Raw genomic sequence first — 13,844 nt, forward strand, 5'->3', positions numbered from 1 at the left:
CCTAAGGCCGTGGGAACTTTACACTCTTGACTCCACTCCTTTATGAAAAAAAAAGTCAAATCAAATCACTCTTTTTTTTTCAAAAGAGGTACAAAACAATAATGGACATATAGTTTTATAGTTTCAGCTTTCATTAATACGTAGCAATTGGCAAAACCAAAAATCTTAAACTCTCGGAGCTCCAATATCCTCCTAACTGAGGTCCCAGGGATGCAGGATTGACTTTAAGTAGCAAATGGAGGCTGGTTTCAGACATGAGAATGTGCAGTTTCCATCCAATAATCAATCTTTAATAAAAATGCAGATTAACATTAAGTCGCAGCCCTTCCTCTAGCTCCAGTCTACCGCAGAATGCACTCTTGACAGTAGGGAGAGAAACGTGGTGTACCTGTCTGTCTTTCTCCCCCAGGCGTTCACCTCCTCCCTCAGCCTGTGGACTCTCATTTCTGACTCTGCCCTCCTGTCAAAATGAGAGAGGGGGAAGGGGAGAGGTGAGAAAAGGAAGGGGAGGGGATCTTCATTGATCTCTGCCTCGAGGTGGCCTTCCATTCTCTTACCAACTCTCTTTCTCATTTGAGTACGTTCTTTGTGTCTTCAGAGGCTTCTGCTATGAATGTTGGAAAGCATGACTGTGACATTAGGGATACATTCTTCTCCAGCTGTCTTCTCCCTCCTTTGCCCCCGAGGGGTGCAGTCTGTAAAATCTCTTCTTAAGAGTCTCATTAGACTCCCAGTGGTCCTCCTGGTCAGGAGACACATAGGCTTCAGCCTGCCTCTCAATTTGTCTTCTCTGTAACTGTCATCTTGTCCATCTTGTCCAGGCTCATCCTGGTTGTTTTTTTTTTTTTTTTTAATTTTTTTTTTCAACATTTATTTATTTTTGGGACAGAGAGAGACAGAGCATGAACGGGGGAGGGGCAGAGAGAGAGGGAGACACAGAATCGGAAACAGGCTCCAGGCTCTGAGCCATCAGCCCAGAGCCTGACGCGGGGCTCGAACTCACGGACCGCGAGATCGTGACCTGGCTGAAGTCGGATGCTTAACCGACTGCGCCACCCAGGCGCCCCCATCCTGGGTTTTAACGAAGTCAGTGTACGGGGCCAATCCCAACGTACCCACACTCTCGCTCTGTGCCCAGAGCAGCTTATCAGCTGTGCACCGTGTCCTCTGAAGTTCCTGAGTAGTACCAAGCAGTCTATTTGGCCCTGCTGTCTCAAAGGGAGCACACTGAGCTCTTGAGGGGTGCTTCTCAAGCTCGTCTCTCTTTACTTGAGTTGAGGGGGAAGCACAGAACAACGTTCTCCAAACCCATCTTTGCCATAAGTCCTTCTTCCATGTCTGCTTCCTTGGCCAGCACCATTTTTAAACCCTCAATGTACAACTGAGGCCAGCTGTCCAGCTTTCTGTCAAGCTATCGGACATTTTTCAAATGCCTTGAATGAGCCTTATGACTTACTTAGCTCTCTGCTATCCATTGTATCCTGGTATTTCTGTTCAAAAAATCGAATTTAACGTACTGTTACAAATGATTTAAATTCTAATAGCCTTCAGAACTTTATATTATTCCATTCTCTTTGTGAATCTACCCAGTGAATTCCTATTTATTTCTATGATTCTAGCTGTTCATTTTAAACATTTTTAAAAGTAAGGGGATTTAAAACTAATTGTCATTATAAAACTGTGGCTAAGAATGAAGGGATGAATATTCTTATTAGTTAATACAGTTGCTTATTTATTTTTATAAATTGAACCATCCATTAAGTTAGGATTGGTTCACTTCAGAGACGGCCAATTTATTCACAAATGTTTCTAGGTCTGGATACATGTACATGGAACAGAAAATTCTATAGGTAAATATAAATGAATTTATTTCATATAAAATAAATGAAAACAATTCTATCTTCAAATGTCTTCATTTGACGAAATTCCCCTGTCTTATGGATGTAAGGTATTGTAGTAGATGGTACAGGGACCATAAGGAGGGGTAGAACTAAAACCCTCTGATCCTAGGACAAAGTTTATGGTCTCCTCTAGGATGAAACTTATTATCACATATGCAGAGTAGTTTAGTTTCTTTTGGATGATTATTGATTATTTGGAGAAATAACTTGAAACACAATAACTAGTATGTTTTTTGTTTAATATTATGGAATATAATATATACATATTATATACTTATATTTATAATTATATGTACATAATTATATTTATAATATATAAAGAGGAACAATAATGGGCCATGATCCACGTGAATATGATGCCTTTTGAAAAACAAAACAGCAAATAAGATAAAACAAAACCAAAATACATGTGCATGTTGAGGCCATTGTAGTATGGAAAGCTAGGAAAGGAAAGTGAAAACATCTTTGATCTTACATCCTGTTTCCTTTTTCCAAATCTGTCTACTTTTAACAGTTCTTGCCTGTTCTCCCAGGGAATATTATATACGTGTTTATATTTACATTTTTTATATAAAGTTATCATCATAGATATGCAGATACCAACTTACTTGAATTCTTTCCTCTTTGCCATACATCTTTACCTTTCTTTACCTTTTTCTTACAGGTATATCCCATTATTTTTAATAGCAATAGTGTATTTTTTATTGTTGAGATAGGATATAAGATTATAATGATGACATGACATGATATGTAGTCAGTCATACTACTACATACATAAAAGCTGGGTGCTTTTATTGCTATTAGAAGCAATGATTGATGAACATTATTATGCATGTATCTTTATGAACCTAAGGATAAATACCTAAGAGTTTTAATACCAGATTAAAAGAACCCTGAGTTTTGTTGTTTGTAGAGATAGCCAAGTTGCCCGTGAGAAATGATGCACACATTTATACTTTAACCAGTATTTGAGTCTGTGTTTTCTCATAACCTCGCTAGCATTTTGACTGCTGAACTTCCAGATATTTTGCCAATCTGAACTATGAAATATATGACCTCATTTTTTTGTTATATATTTCTTTCATTATGAAGGAGGTGAAATTACAGTTATCCATCATGTGTGTATTTTTTCTAGAATCTTATTGTTCTTCACAGATTTTTTGTTTTGGATTCTACGTCTTCTATTGACCTTCTTGAGTTCTTTGTAAATTAAGGAAATAACATCAGTATCTGAATAGCATTGTATACACTCTCCCAATTTGTTTTAAGCATCATGATTTTATGACATTTTTGCCAAACAGAACTTTAAAATATTTGTGTAGTAAAATATTAACATTTTTTTTTTCTTCTGAGCCTTCTAGGTTTTTATGATCTTCTTAAAACCAAGATTGTGAGGGGCGCCTGGGTGGCGCAGTCGGTTAAGCGTCCGACTTCAGCCAGGTCACGATCTCGCGGTCCGTGAGTTCGAGCCCCGCGTCGGGCTCTGGGCTGATGGCTCGGAGCCTGTTTCCGATTCTGTGTCTCCCTCTCTCTCTGCCCCTCCCCCATTCATGCTCTGTCTCTCTCTGTCCCAAAAATAAATAAACGTTGAAAAAAAAAAAAAAAGTTTAAAAAAAAAAAACAAAAACCAAGATTGTGAATAAATTTAGCCCACCTTCTAGGCTTTTTACATTTACTTTTATATTTAAGGGTAAGGGGTAAGATACATATATACATACAATTCCATATGTATGATATGTATACACATTCTTGTGCAAATATGTAATTTTAAAAAGTATATATAATTTAAAAAATATAATCAGCTGGCCTATAGTCCCAGGATGAATTATTGCATAATTCTTGTTTCTGCAGTGATTTGAAATGTAGTTGTATCATGGATTTAGTTTCCATATGTTTTGGTTATATTCCTGAATTTTTCTAATTTTATTCCATATACTATAAATCCATTTCTTCTTCCTCCAAAATACATTTTAGTAATTATCATTTTGTAATTAGTTATGCACCACTTAGGGCTCTTCTCCCATCTTTAATCTTTATTTCCAAAAATTTTCTTCCAAGTCTTTTTGTCTTTTTAAAGATGAACACTTTGTCCATTTTCATAGACATACACACATTATTTTATGGGTATTTTAATTGACTGCATTCTATTTATAGATTAATTTTGGACAACTTGACCTTTTTATACTATCATGTGTGCCTTTTATAGTGCATAGCCTATCTATTTATTCACCAAAATATGCTTTGTGTGTGATAGAATTTTAAATTTTTTGCACATAGCGATATGAGTTTCTTAGATTTATATCAAATATTTAATATTTTTGCTTACTAGTAGAAATTATTTTCTTTCTTCATATATTTTCTACATTGAAGCGATAATTTTATGTATCACTCCCTTACAGAATTATCTTAGTGTTCCTAATATATTTTAAAACTGATAGTCTTAGATTTTCTTCAGGAATAATTGTATCACCTAAGATTCATGATAAATGTCTCCTGATATTCTGTTTTTATAACATTATCTTTCTCTTATCTGATTACATGATATAATACCTTCAGAGCAGTATAAAATTATAGCACATTCTTGTTACATTCTTTTTTTTTAATGTTTATTTGAGAGAGGGAGAGAGCACGCATGGCACTCACAGAGAAGAGGTAGAGAAGAGGGAGTGAGAATCTCAAGCAGGCTCTGTGCTGTCAGCATGGAGCTCAACATGGGACTCCATCTCACGACCTTGAGATCATGACCTGACCCCAAATCAAGAGTCAATACTTAACCGACTGAGCTACCTGATGCCCTTTATTCTTATATTCTTGATTGTAATGTGACCAATTCTTGTTTCCCTGTTAACAATGATGATGGCATTTGACTCGGGCTGTGTGTGTGTGTGTGTGTGTGTGTGTGTGTGTGTGTGCGCGCGTGTGTGGTGTATTGGTATACAGGAAGTAGATATCTATATTATTAAGGTTATTTTAGTATCATCAATATTGGAATTGAATTATGTGCCTTTTTATATATTAAGAAGTATACACACAGAGAAGCATTTATTTCTTAAATGGCCATCAGCTTCTTTCTTTGCTTGAATGCAGCTGGGCATTTCTGCTCCTTCCTTCACTTACTATAATTAGGTTTGTGGGAAGGAAAATTTTGAAATCATGCTTCATTCTGCCATTTGAAACCAGAAGTCCTGGTGGGAATGTTTTAATTATTCATCATGGAATTTCTGTATAGCAAATCAAACAGTTATGTATTTTTCTCGTGATGATTTTGGTAATGGGATTCTAATATATCACAACTTAAGAAACCCAAAACAGCCAATAGTGTTTTAAAACAACATAATTAATGATTGCTTGGAAGTTTCTACCAAAGGGCATGTAGACTTCTAGGAGATAAAATTATAAACCAGGAAAGAGAGAGAACAACTCTTTTAATTTAATACCTATTCAGTTTATTATTAGCCAAATCTCATTGATAGACCTATGCGGCATTATTTTAGGTGCGAGCCAAAAATCCTTTAGAAATGGGTGATTTCTTCATCTGACTCTGTGGCATTGGAAATCACATTAGGCAATGCGTACACCGATTAACATTCAGTCCAGATGCATCACCAGTAATTCTAATCTCCAGTAGGAGTGAGAGGGAGTTTCATTTGCTTTTTGTTTGTTTCTTTGTTTTGTTTGTGTTACTGATTTTTACTTAATGGAAAATTTTCTTACACAATTATTCTTAAAATTGCTCTTACAATTTGTTGACTAACCATTGTCATTTTCCACTTTTCTTGATGTTATTATCCGGACTATAGAATTAGGAAATTTAAAAAAAATTAGGAAATACCCACACATTGAAACATTTGCTTCTTCTCTTTAATTCTACATAGGTGTGGGTAAATATATATATATATATATATATATATATATATATATATATATATATATACACACACACACACATATATACACACACACACACATATATGTGTGTATATGTGTGTGTGTGTGTGTGTTAATTTTCACAAGTATTTTATGCCCACAAAAATTCATGCCTTAATAAAATTTTGTTCATTTGTGGTATGAACTATGGCTCTCAAAGCAGACCGTATCCTTGTTTTTCCTGTTCACACAGATCTTTTTATCTCTTTCTGTGTCTTTGTCTCTGTGTGTTTTTCTGTTCCTACTTGGTCTTTCTCTATCTATTTATCTATATTTATGTCTCTATCATCTGTATCTATATCATCTATATCTATATCTATACACAGAGTCAAGCTTTTAGGAACTTGTATAGAGGTAACACAAAAGGGACAGATAATGCTACTTGAAGAGTGTCTGGCTCTGTATTGAGGATGCATTCATTGTCATCATCAGGATACTGACAGAGTGGGCACTGACCAAGAGGACGCACTCTTGCCTGGATCGTGCTTATTTAGGTAATGCCAGTGGTGGCCAATTATGCTTCCCTTTGGTGGCCACATGTGTCTCTGTTACTTGCATAGCACTTACTGTCTGTCAGACTGTGTTCCATGAACTTTATTTTTTTTTTAATTTTTTTTTTCAACTTTTATTTATTTTTGGGACAGAGAGAGACAGAGCATGAACGGGGGAGGGGCAGAGAGAGAGGGAGACACAGAATCGGAAACAGGCTCCAGGCTCTGAGCCATCAGCCCAGAGCCCGACGCGGGGCTCGAACTCCCGGACCGCGAGATCGTGACCTGGCTGAAGTCGGACGCTTAACCGACTGCGCCACCCAGGCGCCCCATGAACTTTAAAAATATCACCTTACTTAACTTACAAAACTTTATGAAATAGACACTTATCATCCATTCCATTTTCAGATGGAAACTGGAGGCACAAGGCATTTAAGCAACTTGTCCAAGGCTGTACTTGTAAGTGCAAACCAGGATTTGAACCAGGCAGTGTGGTTCCAGGGCCTATACTGTCATCCGCAATGGTTCCATCTCATTCTTCACCTCTGTGTTGTAATCACTCATTTAATGGCAGGGGCTCCTGCCAGACTGCATACGTTCTGAATAAAGAGCCATGCTGATCTTGTCAACCTTTCTATTCCCAGTGATATAAAATGCCTGGCATGGAACAGGGGATACATATGGTTGTTGTTGTTGTTGTTTTAAAGTAAAATTTTGTCTCTATAATACTTTTCTTATGCCTCCCTAATACATAAGCTTCATAATAAACTTTGAGAATATGAAGAAGTTTGGTTAAGGAAAAGCAATACAGAAAAACAGCCCTGTGTTTCATATGGAACCCTGCTCAGTTCACAGTTGTCATCAGTGCATTTTAGAATTTCTTAATAACGTGGAGCTTCCTAACACCCCACTCACTCATTCAGCCAAACAAGGTAACTCTTACGGGGGGGTGGGGAGCTCTAGCCATCACTGATTACACTTGTCTAATTAGGAAACTTGAGTGCATGTTTGTCATATCCCAGAAACAAAAAAAGAAAACACTACTCATCATAGCAACATTTGGATAAATGACAATTCCTTTTTTTTCCCAAAGAAAAAAAAGTCTTGATGGAAATTAACGTTGAAGGATAATTTGCATTAAACAAAAAAGCACAAATCTTAAGTGTACAGTTCAATGACTTTTGATAAATAACTACCCAAAGATACCCATAACTACCACTTCAGCCAAGATATAGAACAGTTCTAAACTGTCAGAAATTTCCCATATCTCCCCCCGTCTTTAGCCGGTGACCCCACTCTTACCCTGCAACAAGCACTGAGATGATATCTATCACAAAAGCTTAGTTTTACTGTCCTCGAACTTCATATGAACCTCCTAAAGGCAGAAGTTACTAGAAAGAACTGTGATCACAATTACTTTTTTTTTTTGTAAGGTCCACCAGTTGGCGACATGGTAGGTACATCATCCAGAGAAAAGTCCTGATGAATTAAGACCAGTGCAAGTTGAATTCACAAGTGAAGGAATGTTACAGACATGTAAGGGTGTTTCAAGATTATTCTTGAGAAACAGGTCTCACACCAACAGTTTCTCCCAGCTCTGTTGCATTGTCTCTTTCTCTTGAATGACTACTGTGTGCTATGGTTTCATAACCCTCTCCATTAAGTAGTGCTGGGAAAATAGTTTTACTCTAGGTTTTGTTGTCCCAGTGGCAGATTCTGTGGCACCCAGCTGTCAAGCAATTAGATCATAATAATCCTTCAAGAGAATATTTTCTTAAGGGAGTTTATTGGGCCAGTGAACTCTCTGAAGAAATAATAGTATCTTTTAGTTTCAGAATGCTTGGTTAAACTCCTTCCACTTGTCAAGACTAGCCAAAATGTGACTGTAGTAACTTTCATTGTATTAAATAAGCATGCATGATTGTCCTGAGTATTGTTGCTGCATATACATAGTAAAATAGTATGGCCACTGTAATTGTTAAGTGAATTAACCTTTCTGAAGGATGATGGCTCTTTAAAACCTTGGTAATTTGTGCATATTCATGTGATCAGTCTCAAGTTTACATAATGAATAAGGCTTATTGGGAAAGGTGTGTGTGTGTGTGTGTGTGTGTGTGTGTGTGTGTGTCAGTCAGTGAGTACGTACATGTGTTTAGATACCTAAGACCTCCAATGTGATAAGAGACTCCATTTTTATCACTTGTAAATAGGGAGTTAATCATAGCACTTACTGCCTTAAGCTGCTGGGAGGACTAAATAATATATTCAAGAAATGTTGACTGTTATTTGGTTTGAAAATTTATTTTAAAAGGTTGGCTTTACATTGGGTGCAGCCTTTGCAAAATCTTATACATGAGTATTTACATATAAATGCCCAGTTTCAAAAGGAGGAAAAAAAACAGTGGGTATAGTCATAATTTTATCCCATATGGTTATTTACAAAATGCTGCAGCTTACTTTCTATATTAAACCATTTATATACTGTGCTGTGCAAATGGGGTACAGTATTTAAGTGTTAAGTGTGACTCTATCTGTGCTATAATACTGACTTTAGAATTTACTCCCAGATAAGGAGCAACTCCATTATACTGCAGTTCTTTAGTCCTTTGGGTAGAGCTCCATTTGGGATGTCAGTCCCATCATCAATATTTTTTGAGATCCTACTGTGTACAAAGTCATAAGTAAATGATTCCTTTGAGTCACATAGAAACTTGTTCTCACTCTCACCTGTCCTTAAAGCTGTCTTGGCCTGGATACAAATCTGTTCCAAACTTCTGATAATGGCTTCAACATCCAATTCTGATTTATGCCTTTACCCTCCAGGCCTTTTTGATTGAACTTGACCTGTCCTTCTGCTCTGGCCTTAACCTAGGGAGTACTTCACTATAATCCCTGAGACAACTTACTAACTTACTTAATTCAGAAGGAGTGTGATACAACATGTTTAATTTATAATACATTTGTTCAGAAATAAATCTAGGAAGAATTAGAAATAGATGATTCTTTATTTGGTTTGCTACTTTGTGGACCAGTATCTTCATTCCAAATAATCACAAAAATATTAACAAGACCTGATAACTATTTAATATAATATAAATAGAAGTTCTCTAACTCAGGTATTGTAAAACATCAAAGTGTAAAAAGGGTGATTGAAGCTTCTCTATTTAATGAAACTCTTCACGTACTATCACAAAATTAAGTTCCAGTTGAAAAACAACGAGAAATCTTTTTTGTTGTTGTTACCAAGTGTATGAAAAAATAAGATCTATATCACCTAATGTGGGAAATGTTGAGCAGATATGGTTACTCTTATATACTATTAAATCTATTTCAGAAAAGCTTTTTTGGATGATCATTTGGAAATACCCATCAAAAATTTAAATCGACATATCTTAGGTTCAGCATTTCTGTTAGGATTCATGTCCACGTGTACAAAATGATGTACAAACAGGGATTGTAGTCATGTTGGAAACCACTAAATGTCCAAACTGGAGGGGAATGGTTAAATGTGATACAGCTACATATATGATATTTAAAAATCTCAGGCACATCATTGAGTGACAAAGAAACCCTGAAAAACAATGCGTATACAATGATCATCTTATTATATAAAAGATTAGATTGATGGGTATATGCCCACAAACATTTTCAGCCACATAGAAGCTTTGGCAATAACTTGGAGAAGAAGTAGGATTCGGGAGAGCATGATAAAATAGAGAAGGACAAACTTTGAGGGATCTATTTGTCGCAGACCTAGTTATATATTGTAACTAAGCAGCCCTTTCCAGTCATACCTAGGAGTTTTCATGCCTCAATAGCAAACTACTAAGAAGCATTTAGCGAAAACAAACCAAAATATTTTAATTGGAGCTTGCTGGCCAAAATTGGCTTCATTTCAGGCGAATATATGTGTAGGTAGCTAGCAGCAAAACAGCATGGATAGTATCTGTCTTGAGCCTTTTTCACATGCTTTATATTTTCCCATCCATGAAAGGATGCTCTGGAAACAGCCATGAGAGTCCTTCAGGAATAGCCCAATCTCTGCAGCCTTATTAGATGCACAGACGTGTGTCTCCTGGTGAGAGTCTCATGCTGTGAAAGTCATTAGAATAATAAATTAAACTTCTCTGTACGCAGGCTTTCTAAGCTTCAGGTGCATATTCCTTTTATGCTTTTTCCATTTTCTTGTAGCTTGAAGTATTGGGATTGTCGACCTATTCCTTCCTCCAAAGTTTTGCCAGCATAATGAGTTCATGGAGTCACTGATGCCTAAAATAATTTGTGGAGTTTGGATTGCAGTAGCTCTACACAGTCCTACTTATTCTCAATTTCTAAGAGCTCAGTGAAAAGATAAGACCTAATTAATGAAAATAGACTTCACGAGGGCTAAAATGGAAGATCACATAAAATACTTTTTGATATTTTGTATTAGAATCTGACTCCAGCTTCCATTAATACCAATATCAAGATCATCTAACAGAGCCTATTTATATGTATGGAAATAATTGCATTCAATTACAATTTTCAAGCAGAGAGATTTTGGAAAAGGCTTTGGCCACACCAAATGAAACAGTATTTGTGAGGAAGGCTTCAGAAAACAGTAATATGTAAACTTCCTATTGAGCTCTTTTTTTTTTTTTTTTTGAATAAAGTCATCAAAAAGATTTAGGAAAGGTATATTGTTGTGTATATTGCTTTAAAGATTTTAAGTTGATATGCAGTTTATTTATTTATTTTTTAATTTTTTTTAACGTTTATTTATTTTTGAGACAGAGAGAGACAGAGCATGAACGGGGGAGGGTCAGAGAGAGGGAGACACAGAATCTGAAACAGGCTCCAGGCTCTGGGCTGTCAGCACAGAGCCCGACACGGGGCTCGAACTCATGGGCCGTGAGATCATGACCTGAGCCGGAGTCAGCCGCTTAACCGACTGAGCCACCCAGGCGCCCCTGATATTCAGTTTAGAAATTTAACATAATAAAGCATTTTCCTATTATTCAAATATTATTAGATTGGGTGAATCCCCCTCTTTGTATCAAAGGAAAAAACAAAACAAAACACAATACTTAAAAGTGGTGATAAACATGTAGATCTTCAAAAATAATCCTGGCCTAAATTAGAGAAAGAATATTACACCTAAAGGCAATAAATATGAAACAAAAAGTCATAGTATTTCTTTGTGTTCAGTTTCTTTATATGCTGTTTCCTTCTCGCCTGTACCTTTAGAAAAGATATTGTATATCTTACCTACCTCTCTCTGCCTTTCCTTTATTTCTCCATAGCATGCCGTGTCTATTGCCATGGGCTTCCTTTCAAAACTTTCTCCTTCACATCTGTCTTTACATATATGGACCATCTACTGTATTTTATCTGTTCCTGAATTGAGCGGAACCCAGAACAAATAAAAAACAAACTCAACAAATTAGCTGCTAAATTTCCTACTCACTAGTTCCCTGTATTTTTTCTAAATTTCGTGAACCCATCATTTCCCTAGACTTTTCTCCAGTTCTTGAATGCTGTCCCTTCATTTTTGCAAGATGTGGATCGGTTCTTATCAGATGATAATTTTAGGACAGAGGATAGGAAATAAGAGTTGTGAACCACCAATTGGTTCAGTTTTAAGAACATTCTGCCCTGTAGTTTGCATCTAAATTTGGGACAGGTGAAATTTGGGACATTTTACTCTGTAAAAATGTTGGTGAAGTTAGGTTTATTTCCTTAAATATGAAAATCATTTAAAAATAAGGTTATTTAGGTGACAATTTTATTATCATTGCATGAAGGCATTACCTGATCACACAGATCTATATTGATCTATGTGAGAAATAGTAAACAAAAACAAAACAAAAACCCCTTGGGATTCTAATGAAAGATATCCTCAAATTTTGTTTCTGAACTCAATGGGAGGAAATTGAGTATTTTGGGGGACAAAAATTTTCTAAACACCCCATAGCAAACCAACTATTTTGACACAAATAAAATTAGACTCCTCTGCGTTCTTTTATCTTTTATGCAGCTGAGCTCTGTCACTTTTTGATGGAATCTTTGCCATTATTTCCTTATCTACAACCTTAAAAATAAAAACAGAAGTCAGATTTTACTAGAAAAGCATTTTGATCCTTGATCAAGTAATCAAAACAATTGTGAAGGTTAATTGGCAACCCAGATATTCAACAGTGGGAGAAGTATTGTACAGAAAATAAAATGGTACTTGAAACACATGAAAAATCTAAAAGAGAAAAAGACTATAAATTTGTATATATCCTGTGGCAACAATTGTGTAAACATTATTCCTGAGTTGAATGTATGATCCTTACGAGTCTTCACCATACTTTAAAAATTTGATGTGGTATTTCATTTTATGAATAAACTTATAATGTAAATTCAAAGGAAAAGTGATATTTATCTGATCAATAATTACAATAGGTAAATGATTTTATCTTTTTGTAATAAGATATGTAAGCAGTCTGTTAGTTTACATCTATATGATGAAATACAAGATCTCACTAAAATGTAGGTGCAAGAAAACCTGAGAAACAATTGAGATATGTTAAGAAAACGATATACAATGTGCATGTGTGTGTGAAAGAGAGAAAGGAGAGAGACGAGAGAAAAACATGTCAAGTGATGTGGAAAGGGAGTGCATCAAAATATTAACACTGCTAGAATAAGATCATGTATTTATGTTTTATAAAATTTCCTATATTGAAGATATTCTGTTATTAACATGTATTATCTTTATACTCAGGGGAAATGCTATTTAATTTACCAATAAGTAAAGAATAGGAAAACTTAAAGTATACACATTTTTTTTAAATGTGGTTGTATTTGCTTGATAGGAATATAACTGCCTTTTGTTTATTTCTGACTTCCCAGGTTTTCCATTTTTTTTTTTTCCTATAAAGAACATATATGTCTCTTAGAAGGAAAGATATGGCTATCTTTGTAAAGGCAAACAATCGTCCTCCATTCTTAATCAAATATTTTTTTGTGAAATGAGAAAAATTAAAGACAGTCAAGCACTTTCTCTACAACCAGATTATTACTAACCAGGAAGGACAATAATGCACTTTATTATGCTTTCTTCCTCTGTTCCAAGTCAATAAGTGAAAAAAAAATTGAGGATGATATGGAAACCCATAAAACACCTAAAATAACGATCAAGATGTCAATTTGATGAAAATAAGAGACTCAGTGCTGCATCTTTCTTTTGGATTTGGAGCTTGCGTTAGAGAATTGCAAAATGTCTCTTTTTAAGAATCAGTTTAGTATTTATTTTGATTTTAATTCCAGTGTAGTTAACATACAGTGCTGTATTCACTTCAGGTATACAATATACTGATTCAACAGTTTCATGCATTGCTGAGTGCTCATCAAGACAAATGTACTCCTGATTGCCCTCACCTAGTTCACCCTGAAATGTTTATATATAGATGTGGGACTTTTCTGTGCCATCTATTTAGTTAACTTTATTGAGAGAGGAAGGTTTCAGCCTGAACTACCTTGCCATTACAAGGTAGACAGG

At 35.6% G+C, this 13,844-nt stretch overlaps 1 protein-coding gene across 10 annotated transcripts in view; it reads left to right on the forward strand.

Annotated features, from left to right (window-relative positions):
- The window catches only part of RBMS3 (RNA binding motif single stranded interacting protein 3), a 1,329,481-nt gene that overhangs the window by 684,712 nt on the left and 630,925 nt on the right, over nucleotides 1-13,844 (forward strand). The window lies entirely within an intron of this gene.

Source organism: Leopardus geoffroyi, chromosome C2 (genome assembly GCF_018350155.1).
Source record: "Leopardus geoffroyi isolate Oge1 chromosome C2, O.geoffroyi_Oge1_pat1.0, whole genome shotgun sequence".
NCBI lineage: Eukaryota > Metazoa > Chordata > Mammalia > Carnivora > Felidae > Leopardus > Leopardus geoffroyi.